This window comes from Podarcis erhardii, assembly GCF_964252035.2.
Source record: "Podarcis erhardii genome assembly, chromosome: 4".
NCBI lineage: Eukaryota > Metazoa > Chordata > Lepidosauria > Squamata > Lacertidae > Podarcis > Podarcis erhardii.
The window spans coordinates 58,170,457-58,185,258 of NC_138508.1; the positions used below are offsets into that span (position 1 = coordinate 58,170,457).

The 14,802-nt window shown below is 43.6% G+C and overlaps 2 long non-coding RNA genes across 2 annotated transcripts; one reads left to right on the plus strand and one right to left on the minus strand.

The window, feature by feature from the left end:
* The first annotated feature begins 332 nt into the window (after nt 1-332).
* LOC309340110 lies at nt 333-5,957 on the plus strand. The gene is made up of 3 exons (XR_014155802.1): nt 333-4,238; nt 4,909-5,145; nt 5,526-5,957. It is a non-coding gene; the product is annotated as an uncharacterized lncRNA (long non-coding RNA).
* A 1,503-nt stretch (nt 5,958-7,460) lies between these two features.
* Nucleotides 7,461-11,433, minus strand: LOC309340118. The gene is made up of 2 exons (XR_014155810.1): nt 11,133-11,433; nt 7,461-8,597 (listed from the first exon to the last, which is right to left on the minus strand). It is a non-coding gene; the product is annotated as an uncharacterized lncRNA (long non-coding RNA).
* Nucleotides 11,434-14,802: the final 3,369 nt, after the last annotated feature.

Below are 14,802 nucleotides of genomic sequence, written 5' to 3' on the forward strand. Positions count from 1 at the left end.
GGGGCTGCTTGGCAGTTAACGGTCGCACGTGCACCGCCTCACCCGAGACCCCGATTAACCCCGTAGGCGCCAGTGGGGCGGATTTAACCTCTTGGCCGACGCAGCAAAGCGAGGCGGGCAGGCAGGGCGGTGTCGCCCCATCCATGTGCCCCGAAATAGGATTAGGCAGCTTCACGCACCGGCACCCGAGGCAGGGATTAAACCTGGCCGCGGCTCTGAGAGGCTAGGCTGGCAGGAATGGCCTCTCCTCGGGGGCAGCCAGGGGCAGCTCGGCTCAGCTCCTCGCCCGCCCCGGGGGGGGGGTGAGGCCTGTGGGGGGCGGTCGCCGTTTGAGGGGGGAGGCGCCTGTTGAAAGTTGGCTTTGAACCCCCCTCGAAAGGGGTCCGGGCTCTCGGGCATATACGATTTATTTTTTGTTTTGATTTTTGGAACCACGTGCCAAGGGATTTGGAAGCCGCGTGTGTCAAGTGACCCTCGGGGCGCTTGAAATCGGACCACAGAGACCTCGGCTTCCAAAAGCGCCCAAGAAGATGTGTTTTCCCCTCCTCGCATCTCCCGATAAGGGATGGAGAACAAGGAGCCGAGAGATGGTCGAGGATCCCTCACGCCCACAACTCCGCGAAGATGGGACCGGCGGCCACCAAATTTAAAACAACAAACCACCCCCGCCCCGAAACAGTTAAAGGTGCCTTGTAGATCCAGTGCTTCATTTTTTATGTGCTGCGTGCACAAATCATAAACGGGCTGCAAGCAAAATCCCCGGCGTGACCTTGACAGTTTGTCCTGCCTGGATTCAGTTTGCGTGGGTCACCTTGCCCCAACTCCTATAATGCCATTTAAATTGGCCGAGAGCTCGTGCAATGTGGCAGCGGGCCAGGAGTCCAAAGGCTGGTTTCAATTGCCCGGAGTGGAGAAGAATGCAGCAAAACCTCCGAATGAGAGTGGAGAATCACCCCAGCCCAAAATTTAGCCATCAGCAACGTCATTTTGGGGTGAGGTGATGCAGAAGCTGTGGCTTGGTAGAGAATTCTGTATACTTAATGTATATATATATATACATATGTAGTCAACTCAGTTTCATGGTTTATGGCATGTGCTCCCTCTATGCAGCTCTAGCCAATTTATACATTTTTCATTTCATTTGGGGGTTTCCCCCCTCCCTTTGAATTATTAGCATAATCACAACTATATTTAAAAAAAAACACACAGAAGGAACATAACAAAAATCAGGGAAATTTTGAGACTGAGACAAATTGATATACAAATGTTATATAAAAATTATTATGGTGTTTAAAACAACAACAACAACCAACTACAACATCACGAGCATATCCTGGACATATTTTTTCTTAGAGAGAAGGAGAGGTCAATATCTCATTGCTTAGCAGTAAAATTTAGGTAGGAATTCTGTACACATTTACTCCATGGAAATAAAAATTAAAAAATCATTTGTACCCACTGCATGGTTCCTACACAGCTGTCTTCCAGTGAGCCAAAAGTTAAAATTAGGTTGCAAGGACAAGAGTGTAGGTGTGACAGAAACAAGACATGGCCTTAGCAGAATAGACATCTGGGAGTTTTGAGTGTTTGGGCTGCTAGACACAAACTTGATCAATGACCTTGGACTTTACTTGACCTATCTTTGTGATGGAGGTAATGAGATGTACCTGTTCAGTGATGATCAGTTAGTGTCTGAACAGTGCTCAAAGAACCTCATGTGAAATAACAGGTGAATATTCCTGATTATTAGGAAACAAAACTCACTGTTCTCATTGAAGCACTTGAAACCTAACAAAACAACATGTACAAGCACAGTGGCTGCAAATGAACAATTCCCTAGAAGTGATTACAAGTGAGATACATTGTGACAGGCTATGTTTCATCCCCTTGAAACACTGGCAAGAGACTGTCCTAAACAAAGTTACACCTGGAAAAAGGCAGGAGTTTACTGTAGTCATAAAATAAACGGATTTGTCACCCAGGAATGGATGATATTGAGCAGCTCAGCATAACTGGTAAAATGATCTATTATGGCACATTACACAGGAGTGACGCCCATTGGAGTCTTAGGTTTATCCTGGGGACCCTTGTATCTTTCTAGAATTAATTCCTTCAAGTGGGGCTTGCAACACAATGTTACAGTGTGGAATGTTGCTGTCTAGTGTTTCCATTGCATCCCAATTCCATACCTTCCCCCGATTTCCCCCGCCCTGCAACCAGCTTGCACTTCGTGCCCACTGAGCTTGCTCAGTCTTCAATGGGAAACTTTGTGTGGTGTTATATATGGAGGAACACACTTGTGCTCAACTCCAGCTACATTAAATTATTTCATTGCTTAATTGAGGTCTATGGGAAGCTCTCACTTTCTGATCCTCACAACATAAATAAATAGCTCTTGGGTGAACCAGGACCTATTCAGACAACGAAATGATTATTATGTATACATCATATGTGTATATGTGTGTGTTTATCCATCCTCCTGTTCCAACCACTCCATTCAGCCACTGTTCTGTCCTTCTCTCCCACCCAGTTAGAGTTTGTTTACTCTCAGTCTCTCAGTATTCTATACTGAATTATTATGGTTGGGGTAGGACCTTGAGGTTTACCCCCTGCAACTTTTTGCAATTCTGCATATCTCAGGGTTCTCCAGGGTCTGCTGGTACTTGTCTCTTGTGTGCTAGTACTGCACAAGCAACAGGAAGTCTCAGGTTGGTATGAGTATACAGGTGATGGTTGTACTGTTCAGGGATCACTTCCCTTTTTGCTCCTATGCCTGTTCACCAAACTTTATTCCACTTCCCCTCCCCTTTTGCATCAGCTTCTAGTCATGAGTGGAGACTGTGTTTGGTTCCCAGTTATACATTCTGATATATCCAGACCTCGGTGTCTGTCACATCTGTGGTTCATGTTAGATGAGTCTGGAGGTAGCACACATGTTAGGGCTTGATTGACACAGGTCAGGTTTCACCCATTCTTCTCATCTAAAACCTCCCAGGGTTTATGATATCCTTGTGATGTTTGCAATGCCATTTACATCAACATTGATTCTTTTAATAAAGAAGTTCCCACACTTTTCTGTCTGCCAGTTCCAGTTAAATATTAATACGATGTTTTCAAGTAGTTTGGTGATAGAAGTTTTGAAAGTTAAGACACATTCTCCTTCTCCTTCCCCTGCCTCTCTGTTTTTAAAATGCCTTGTAGATCTGCTGTACCACTTTAAAATCTGTGTAGGAATGAGTCAGCATGACTTCCCCCCAACATTGCAGTTTGCAGAGTTTCTCAGTGTATGCTTTATCGCTCTCACCAGTTCAGCATAGAATCAGTCCACAAAGTTGCCCTTGTGCAGACCCCTGGGTATGCATTCTGACAATGTGTGTGCATAAAGTTCCTACACAAATGGGCTTGCCTGTTCAATGAAAGGGGCAGCTTTGTGTTCATAGACTGTTTAGCTTGCACATTGTATGGACAAATTAACCTCCGACTGGGAATGGCTGAATTGCTACAACAGGAAGATATGAAACTGCAGGAAAGGGAGTTTGTAGACTCAAAACAAATAGGGGTGGTTTTTTGGTGGAATTAATGAAGTGAAATAAAGATTGAGCCATTCTATAATCACAATATTCTTGCAGCCAAATAACTGGCTGGCCAGTTCCATATGATCTCTGAAACTCAGTCCATGCCTGCTCCCAACCAATGCCCCTTATCCTTTTCTGCCCATTAGGGTTGGTAGGTCACAACACTGTGATGTTATAAAAAGCCACAGCCATCAGAATTCCCCGAACATGGTCTAGACTTTAGACTTTGCAACTCTATACATATTGGCTCCCTCTCTTGTTTGCCCATGTCCAGCCAAAATGGCATCATTTCTCTAGGCCAGACCTTTACCCCAGTTCTGCTTCCTTTGCTCCCCCTTTCGTCATATTCACAGTCCTGTGCATGCCGGTCACATGCATGCTGACTGAATGCATTGCGGGGAGGGGAGGACTGCCCCCACTGGTCACGTCTCCCTGCTCCCCCACCTCTGCATGTTCAGCAGAAGCATGAAAGGGATTCACAATTCCAAATCAAGCATGCAGGATCAGAGGAGTTCACCCATCACAGGAGAAAAGGTAATAGAATGTGCAGGTGCTCCAGCTGGAGCATAGACAGACAGGGACACCTGAAGATCTCCCCTAGGGCCCTGGAAGAACTGGCTTCAAGACTCTGAAGTACTAAACTTACTTGTGACTGACTTACATGTAAGTTACATGACCTGACATACTGCACTCCTATATTTACTCAGATGTAAGTCCTATTGAAGAGGGAGTTGGGCTACTTCTAAGCAAATATGTATAGGATTGCAATGTTTCTTTCCTTTTCATTTTGAGTTTTATTTATACCAAGGAAAGCTTTTTATTCTTTAGAAAACTGCAGAACCAAACCATATTTATCTCTGCATAAATCTTATTTTCATACTTATAAAGTAACAAGACAACATTTAGAAAACAAAATGAAAACTTTGATTTAGGAGTTTTTGGAAAAGTTCATATAGTTTACTTTCAAAGATAATGCCTACAAGAGGCCTCCTTGTAGCTCCCCTTTGTAAAAGTTCTCCTTGGGACATTGTCACCATCATCCTGTAATTAATATAATACAACATAATAGCAACATAATTTATGGTGTTTTTAATAATTATGTGGTTTGGGGAAATAATGATTAAGGATTCATTTTTCTGTCAGAAAGGTACCAATTAGTTTACTTTGTGTGTTCCAATGCAAGTATTTTTTTACTGCCAAACCAGTACTGCCAAAGAAGTTATAACTGAACACTTGGTAGCTTGTCTGTGTCTGTCTAGCGGTCATCCTCCATCTTTTCTTCTGAATCAGTTTCTACTCTTCCCTCTGGCTCTTCTTCGCCCTTTCTCTGTAGTTCCTCTGAGACCTCTTCTTGATCCATGGCAACAGAGAAGAAGGTGCTTGCATTTGCAGTTGGTGACCCAAGCTCCAGTTCCTTTTGCTCCCAATGAATGAGAGCATGGCCACATTGGATGTGAAAGGCAGCTCCCTTTCTGGATAAACATACTGCCAGCTGTGCCAAACGCTTGGATGAGACACTTGGGTTGATCAAGCCAAATGGGAGATTACCACTAAATGACCTAAAGACTAGGTCAGTGTGTCCAAGCCCCAAATCCTTTGCAGTCTTAATCACATTTGTCCCATTGTCTACTACTATACACCCCACCCCTGGCCCAAGAGGTATGAGCTTCTTTTCTGGAAGAAACAAACTGGTCTCTTGAGTTTGCAAAAAAAAAATTAAATGCCCCTAAGCATAGGGAGTTGTTTGGGCTTTCTTAGAGTAACTGATGACTCCTGGTCTGAGCAAATGTCATGACTTCAAACAATGCAGTCATTAATGTAGAGGTCACCCTGGGATTGGATGAACTAGAAGGAAGCACCAAATAGCACACAGCTAGGGCTACAGGAGGTTGGAGGGAGCTCCATTGGTGGGATTTCTTCATGCTCCACAATGAATGCTTCCTCCTTCAGGTGACTGCTGCAGAAACTGCACATCCAGTGCCTACTGTGGCATTTCTATGTCAGACTGGAAAAACATGTGGGTGCTCCTCAAAGAGATATTGAGAATTTTTCTCATCAACCTGCTCAACTGCCTCCTTGACACAGAAATTGTCATGGCACCAGCGAGTCTTACTGTTGGGACGGAATACCCTCTTCCTGTTTCTTGGCAGCCATCCTGAAGATCAAACTATGATGGTGGTGAACTCTTGTTAGTTTCCATGTGTCCACCCTATTTACATGCAAAACAATGGAATGTGGGATTCTTTACACACCATGGAACCACAAAATGCTGCTCCCCTCCCCACAAGGGAAGAAGGGGTGAGTGAAGGTCTGCCTCAGGAGGGTGGGGGGAAATAGAGATCTACGTCAAGATTAGTTTTCCCTGTGGATCTTGCCACCTGAGGCACCAGTCACCTCACCTTGCCTCATGGGTGGGCCAGCCCTGCCTTAAGTTTTACACAGCAGCAGCAGGAAAACATCTCTCAGCAGCTGGCAGCCTCCATTATTTCAAATGCACACACCCTGCCCAAATGCCCCTGGAATGATGCTAGGCCAGGATGTAGACTTGCTCCAGGGGCCTTCTGGGAGAAGAGGTGTTCCACTACTGCAACAGGCAACAGCATAATTTAAAGTAAATGAAATTGGAGGGGGGCGCCTGCTGGTGGTAAAGGTACACATACACTTACACAAGACCTTTGAAAAATTTCACTCTCCCCTCAAAAATTTCAGAACTCCACCCCCTTTTATGCTTATTAAAGAGGTTGCTAAAATATAAACGAGCATTTTATAACACATCCCAATTTCCTGCCAAAAACCACATGGGAACACCATATAAATGGTGGGCAGAAGTTGCAAAAACAGAAACAGTGACAAACTCCCACCCCCAGGACAAAAATCCCCTACATTTGGAAATAATCCAAGGTGAATGCTGCAGAAATAATTTCAAAAGCAGGTCACACCAAGAAGCTGGAAGAAAGCTTTGAATCATGTTTCATTTTGCCTTGTCTTGGGAGAAAACCATTTCCTTACAGGTTTACTTATGCTAAGTGGGTAAAGGTAAAGGTAAAGGTACCCCTGCCCGTACAGGCCAGTCTTGCCAGACTCTAGGGTTGTGCGCTCATCTCACTCTATAGGCCAGGAGCCAGCGCTGTCCGCAGACACTTCCGGGTCACGTGGCCAGCGTGACAAGCTGCATCTGGCAAGCCAGCACAGCACACGGAACGCCGTTTACTTTCCTGCTGGTATGCGGTCCCTATTTATCTACTTGCACCCGGGGGTGCTTTCGAACTGCTAGGTTGGCAGGCGCTGGGACCGAACGACGGGAGCGCACCCCGCCGCGGGGATTCGAACCGCCGACCATATGATCGGCAAGTCCTAGGTGCTGAGGTTTTACCCACAGTGCCACCCACGTGCTAAGTGGGTATCCCATGTTAAAAATGTATTATCTGTGATTATACCTTTTTAAAATAAATGGTGTCCTCACTGCTCCTGCAGTATGACAATGCAGTGCTGGAAATGGTGGAGCACTGTGAGAGTAATAGTAACCAAAACAAAATTAAAAAGAAAAACAGCTTATGGAAATTGCAGTGTTGAACAAGATGACTAAACACGCCAATTAGTAACTGCCATAATTCATCATTCCACTTGGCTGCATCAGTGGGGGACAGCAGAGCCATCTCCTCTGGTGCCATGGAGAGGCCACTTGCCTTCTTCCCTTCCTGAACTGTTTACATTCAAACTGGTCACCATGAGACTAATTATATAACTTTAAGAATTGGTGCCTGAGTTTCATTGTTTTCCCCTTTCCTCCCCATCCTTCTTCCTTTCGTCTTGTGTCTATTGGATTCATAGATTGTAAGACACTGGGTACAGATCACTGTCTGTGGTTTTTTTTGTTTTTTAAAAAATAGTATATACAGCACCTACCAAACTCTAGATGCTTTATAATGATGCTAATGAAAAGTGATAGTTCACTGGAGGTGGTTTCTTCTTCAATCTGGGCTTCACCTGCTTATGAAATGGAAACTTCAGTGTTGAAAACGAAAAGGCAGCCAAAATTCAGCGCACTATTAATCTTTTCCTGACCAAAATGAACAATTTCCCCTCCCTTCACTGAAGTTCGGCCACAAACTGCTTTGTTTTCTGAGCATTGGAACATTCTGAGCCTCTGCACCAGCTTCCCCACTTACTATCAGAGCATTCACTGCCAAATACAAAATACAATATATATTAGGCTGTATCTAATGTCCTCTGCTAGCGCAAGGGTTCTTGCGTTAGCAGTCCGGTTAGTTTTAGTATTCTGCAACAGTGAAATCCAGGGCAACAGCCGCGTTAGCAAAAACTCATTACACAATAGTTTGTGCAACAAAGTTACCAGCAACCTACTTAAGCATTTTCTCATGCAAATATTAGTTCTGCTGGCACTAAACATTTTGCCAGCGCAACAAGCATACCCCTAAGTGACCCATTTTTTCTACACAGTTTTTCATATAGTGTTGCATGGTTGTGCAGCAATACAGAAACCCAAACACAACAACCGTGATTTGATTTAAATAGCTAAACATCTTTATTTAGGTCAGGAAGAGTTAACTGATATCATTGTTTATTTTATTCTGTTCACCATCAGTTCTTGGTAGAGATAGCAAGGAAAAAAACCTTCGCCAATATTCAGCTCTCTGTGGTTACAGGCAACGAGGCTTATTCTTACAAGGCTGCTTCCATACTCTTACTCCATTTCTGTGTGGTGTTTAGCATTTGTTTAAAAAAAATAAAATTACTGAATCAGTTTCAAGCCTGATGTATAGCGATGCACAAAGGAGAGTCATTCGTTGGGAGAGCCAAAGCATCTGTCTGTCTCAAGAGAGGCTAATTGGGAGCTCAATGATAATTGATGGACAGATCTCCACAATGTACTGCCCTTTGGCCCTTACCACACCAGTTTCAGCCTTTTGCAACAGGAATGGATGGGGGAGGCACTGGGCATTTGCACTGATTACAGATTTTTCAAGCCATTGATAGGGTGGGTGGGGAGAGAGACCAAACCTGCACAAAGGAAAAAGAAGAGGACATTAGTATGAGAAGAAAGGAAGTGATGAGAAGGCAGGAAGAGACAAGTGGATCTTGACACGAATAAGGAGGGCAATGTTAGGTCAAATGGCAAAAGCACAGAGATTTCATTCAAGGTAATTTACTTTTAAAACTGTTAAAATAAAAATGTAAGGTAGAAAAAATACTGAGCACCAACCAGGACTGATTCTCAAAGCACAAGCATGGAAAGAATGGTCCCTGATCCTGTATATAAGCCTAGCTTTGTGAGAAAGAATTTGTCAGTATCCATCTGTAATAATGTTATCAGCCCTCAAGCAGAAAAAAAGGAGAAGAAATAGACTGAGTTTTCAACTAGTATAATTATAGCGCAATCCTGTACAGGAGTTTTGCTAGTGAAGGATGTCATCATCATCATCATCATAATCATCATCATACCCCGCCCATCTGACTGGGTTGCCCCAGCCACTCTGGGTGGCTTCCAGCATATACAGAAACATAATAAGACATCAAATATTCAAAACTTCCCTTTACAGGACTGTCTTCAGATGTATTCTAAAGGTCGTATAGTTACAGGTAGGGAATGATGAAATATTTTCACACAAATGCTTACAGGTTTGAATTCATCTTACCAAAGAGAGAAATGCAGAGTTTAGGTACCATCACGCTAATTTAGAAACCCTCAAACCCTCAAAAACGCTCAAGATATGAGTCACCGCTCTACAAATTGCTGATTGACAATGAGCTGGATTTTTGTTTGGTAAGTAGGTGGTCCCCTGTAGATGCTTTGAAGAAGGAGATTACATACTGGCAAAGGCATTACTAAAGACACGCATTGTCAGCAACACTCTGCTAGCAACTAAAGAGAACTTCAAAGAGGAGGCTTGTGCCAGGATGATGCAAAGCGTTAAGAATTCATGACATCAGTGCTGGAATGGAGTAGAGGTTTCACACTAAATTCCTGTACATATTTGCTTGTGGCTACTTCCAAGTAGGTGTACTTGGCCTTGTGGCCTTCATCAATTCCCTAGAATCTAGGGCCTAGATCAAGCTCAACTGGACATCAATAACACCTACTCAAACCACTTATATTTTGCTGGTAATGTGCTAAACTACAGATAGCAACAACACTTGAAAAGTAAAGTGTTGAAAAAACTAAAAGATGCCAGTAGCTGGCATGAAATTTGAAACGTGTGTGGCCATTTCCATATACGGTAAGTCCTTGAAAAGCGTGCCAATTACCATGATCAATAATTTGAAACTGGAAGTGACAGAAAAGCTATATTCACAAGCATATAATTGCTGGGTGCACTTCTAAATTTCCATGCAATTTTTTGTAAAGTGCAGGTGAATGTGGCTGGGGAAGTAAGATATCACTGTACCTCAAGCCTGATTACGCCACAGCCAACTAAAACCCTAAAACTTCCTCCTAAGAAAAACTCTGGCATTGTATTATGACTAGTGATCTCAGGAAGGGCTGTCCCCATCTGCTGGCTGGTACAGAGTCTATGCTTTGCTGATAGCCCATATGCCTGCCTTTGTTCTCTGCTAGTGGCCCATCTTTTTGAAGATCTGAGTCCAGTTATTAAGAGACTGACTTCCACTTTAGTTCTCCAAGCATTGGTTAAATTCTAACACTTACGAAATCCAGGAATTATGGGTGTCTGGAACTCATTACCCCTGGCACCCACCAACTTGAAACAATATCATTACTATATTAACATGACATATCCACAACTAAGCTGGGAAAAATGTGTGAGATGAAGTTGATAAGGCTGCACTTCTGTTCACACTCCCTTGGGGGTAAGACCTACTGAACTCAATGGGACTTACTTCTGAGACGACACAAGTAGGATTGTGCTGTAAGAAATGTAGACTGTAATAGGAGTATGCGAGCTTTCAAGTTTACAGAACACCTTTGAGAAGGACACAGAACCCCCTAGGCATGACGTCAGTCACAGCAACAAACCAGTGTGATTTTCCATGAGTTCAATGTGACGACTAAAGCTGTGATGTGTTTTGGTCTCTGTGGTCATTTAGCAGGCAATTAGGGCCTGATTCAACTCTTTGACCTTAGTAACAAGACCTCCGCTAATCTTGGCATTGGTTAGACATTTCTTAAAGCCCTTGTGGTGGTGGTCTTGCTGATGTAGTTCGCATACAGTCTACAGGGAGACTGCTCTGCTTATCTTACATATTTAGCATTTGTACAAACCATGAGAATACTGGGCAAGGTATAAAATTGGTTAGCTCTTCCTATTCCCTTGTATCTACATATCCCACCAAATTTAAGCAACATTTAATTAATTTATATGAGTGCATCATGTACCAATAAAATTACTGCCAATGTTGGGTTTTTCCATATTAATTAGGCTTTTCTGGCATTATGCATAAGACATTAAAAAGATGGTACTGTTGTATACTGAGTCCTAAATCACTTACTGAAATATTCCCCTGACATCACCCTCTTGCTCATAAGATTTTTTTAAAAAAAAACAAAGAAACCCTGAAATACTTTTTTTGATAACTTACAGTTGTACGATGCCGCATCCTGCAGGGAAAACTAGATTTATCCACATATCATCAGAGGGAGGAACACAAAGCCTTAAGAACTGAGTAACTGAATTACTAAAGCCGGTTTCCTTTCATAAATCAGGTGTATTGCTTCCACTGTAGGAATGCATAAGGGTGGGCTCAGTCGTGTGTAGAACACTGAACAGAAGGGAGGTTGCCGAAAAAACTGTTGCAACACACATTGCTGGCTTTCCCTGGCAATATGTATTCCATTCATTTCTCATCTTTTTCTGCTTTCCTATAATTGTTATCCTCTCTGATGCATCATAAACTGCCCTCTCTTACGTCAGATGCACTGTTGTAATCCCCGCCCGCCTCTGCCCTTCTCTGTCAGGAAAACTCTAATCCTCCTCTTACTGGAGGATACTGGAGCTACATCACTGACATTTTCAATTGTACTCACCAGAAAAATCAAAAAGCAGGAAGAGGGGGGAAATAAAGAGTGGGGTTATATAAAATCAGCCAAGGTAACAGTTACAGTCGCCAGGGTAGAAAATTGTGATTTAAAAAAACAACAACATAAAACAAGACATACGATCAGTGCTTACTTAAAGGTCAAATGTATTTTGCACACTCCATTCACAAATTCCTTGAGGATTAACTATATCTGCAGAACACGAGGAGCTCAGCAGAATTTCTGAATGCCATTTAATCATACCTCAATATGGTATTGCCAACTGGCGGCCTGTGGGTGTAGGAAGAGGATGCAGCCCTTTAAACAGCATGTGTCTGCAATGATGTTTAGACAACAATTCTGCAGGGCCCAGATTGCCCCATACACAGCCAGATCCCCCAACAGCACAACCCTTTACACCAGAGGTAGCCAGTGTGGTCCCTCCAGATCTTGCTGGACTACAACTCCCACCACCCCGACCAGAGGCCAATGTGGCACCCCATTTATAGAAGAGCCTTCCCAGGAAAGCTTGCCTGGTGACAGGAGTTCAGTCAAGCCTTTAAAATAACTAACCTGAGCCTCTCGGGATTCTTCTTTTTTAATCTGTGTTTTTAATATGGAGGAGTGTCAGGTTCCATTCTGTTGGATTTGTGTAGCTCCCCACTCCTTTTTTAATGGTTTCACATTTTACTTTGCAGTCTCTGTTTATGTGCGGTTCTGGGGAAGCAGTGTTTGCTGCTCAGCGCAGCCGCTGCCCAGACCAGGGGCCATTTTTCCTTCATGCGCAGCTTTGGGTGGGACCCTCAGCGCCTCCTCCTCCTCCTCCTCCTCCTCCTCCAGCCACAGTAGCCTTGGCAGCAAAGGCCCCTTTGAATGGGCTAATCCGGGGACATTGTGTGCAGGGTTGCAGTGCTATAAATTAAAGGCCACATCCGGGGGTCCTTGCTCTTAGGGGTTCATTGTGGGATTAACCACCCACCCAGTCTGTATGTTTCCTACCCAAAGGCAAGCGGGCAGGGCAGTGTGAGGAATTTGCTATGGTATATTCAGTCACCATATTCAGGGCCAGGGAAGAATTTCTCCTGCAAACAAGTTGGCTGGTCTGCAGGCTTTTGCCCATCTCATAGCATTGGGTTGGATATTTATGTGATCAGGTACCCTGTTAAAGGGGTCCAGGAATGTGTGTCTTTGTCCAAAAATCCATACACAGGTCAATGGGGTCAATAGCACCCTTCCCAATGGTGGCCCTGGTGGGATCGTACCACCTGGTGCATGTTAGGGGGTGGATCCCCTCCCCCAGTCAAAGTCAACCCAACCCTGCTTATCAACCAGCAGATGAGTTGCTTGATACCAGATACATCCCTAATACCTTGGGCAAAATCTACTTACATCTGTAATCAATCAAAGTTGTGGCCTATTTCAGCCCAATACCAATGTCCTGTGTCTATTTCTATGCCTGGGCTCTCACCACAGCGGCTGCAGGCACCATGCGCCTGGGAACGAAATTGCATTGTATTTTTTACTTATCTACTGTAAGCCATCCTGCGAACATTTATGTTACGGGATGGCATACAAAAGTTATAAATAAATCCATAAAGTGTTTTACCTGCTTTGAGCCCACAGGACAGAATTGCCACAAATCCAAATGCATGAAATACGGCTTTCAGGATATTCTGGCGGCTTCCATGCTTCGAGTGGCTTCCGTCTTGGCCTCTCTGCGGAATCCTCAAGCCTCTGCAGCTGCTGTGCCATTCATTAGCGGATGGAGCTGAGATAATTGCTGCACTCCTGCGCCAGAAATAATGCCAGCCTGTCCACTTCAAATCCCACTTTTCCATTTCAAGTAGCAAGGCCAGTTTGCCTCTCCTTCACAGCTTTCGCATATTTTGCACACACAGCTGGTGCTTAGCCACCGCATTTGAACAAGGAGCAGGATTTGTTCTGTAATTCTTAAGATGAAAATGTTTATAATTTACATTATTATTTTTTTAAAAAAATCAGGGCAGTGCTTGGAAGTGCTTGTTCTGTAAGCCCCTGTCTGCAATGGCAGACCTTGGGGGGGGTCTCAAATTTCTCTGGCACCCTGTGCAGCTCCAAAATCCGGGTCCCCCCACCTCTCACCTTCTGTTCTACATCATAGTTGCAGAGCCCCTGAGGCTCTGTGCCCAGTGTGACTGAATCGGTGGTGCTCCCCTAAATCCAACACTGCTTTATCCAATGCACATGGTTTCCATTTGTGGTCTGTATTGCTTAGGCTGATGAATGAGGATCATTTAATAACTGATCCTCATCACAGGATATTTCACTTAAAATGCACAGACCCTGTATTTTATGACCGTCAATTGCAGAGGTGACTTTTTCTCTAGGATTCTGTAGATGTTCGCTCAATGAGCACTGATAGCCAGAAGGTGTGGTTTAGATAAGCATTGGTTGCTTTTGATGACTGATGGCTACTAGCTACTGCCCAGGAGAACGAGTTCAGCAGCAGTAGCCAGCAAAGGAGACAGAAGTTGGATTTTTATTTTGTATTTTTTACAGCTGGCTGGGGTATACTGATAGTATGCTGTTTACTTTTGGGTGAACGTGTGTTGCTTTTAAAGACTAGGCTTGTCTCCTTGGGTGTGTCTGCCCTCTCTCAATGTGTAGTAATCAACAGATAATACAAAACAGTATTCTAATAGCATTAGTGAAGATGTACATGGTATCTTAAAAGACTCAGCCTCTATGATACACAGTATTGTAAAATTAAACCTATCAAACAGCAGATACAGCTTTTCAAAACACCCGCTCTTGCATAAACCTTTGGCCAAAATAGGACATTTTGATCCTGCATACGCCCTCTGAGATCTTGTGATGTGCATCTTTAGAGGTTTCCTATATAGATGAACAAGTTCCCACTCTGGAAGAATGGCAGATGAAGATGACAGACTACATGGGACTCGCAGAGATGACGGGCAGAATCCGAGACCAGGAGAAAGAGACAGTGGAAGAAGATTGGAACAAATTTAAGGACTGTCTTAATAAATATTATAAGATTAAAGAATGTTAGATTGACATGGACTTAGAAACATTGTGGTTTTCAGAGATATTAGAGTAAGAAAAGGAATGGAATTAGCAAAAAAAAAAAACTTTTAGGAAATAAGGGAATGGATTTGCTGATGGGATAAGGAAACTAGAATACAAAACAGTGAGGTATGAGGAAGTCGGGGAAATTAGGTTGAGAAAGTAAGTTTC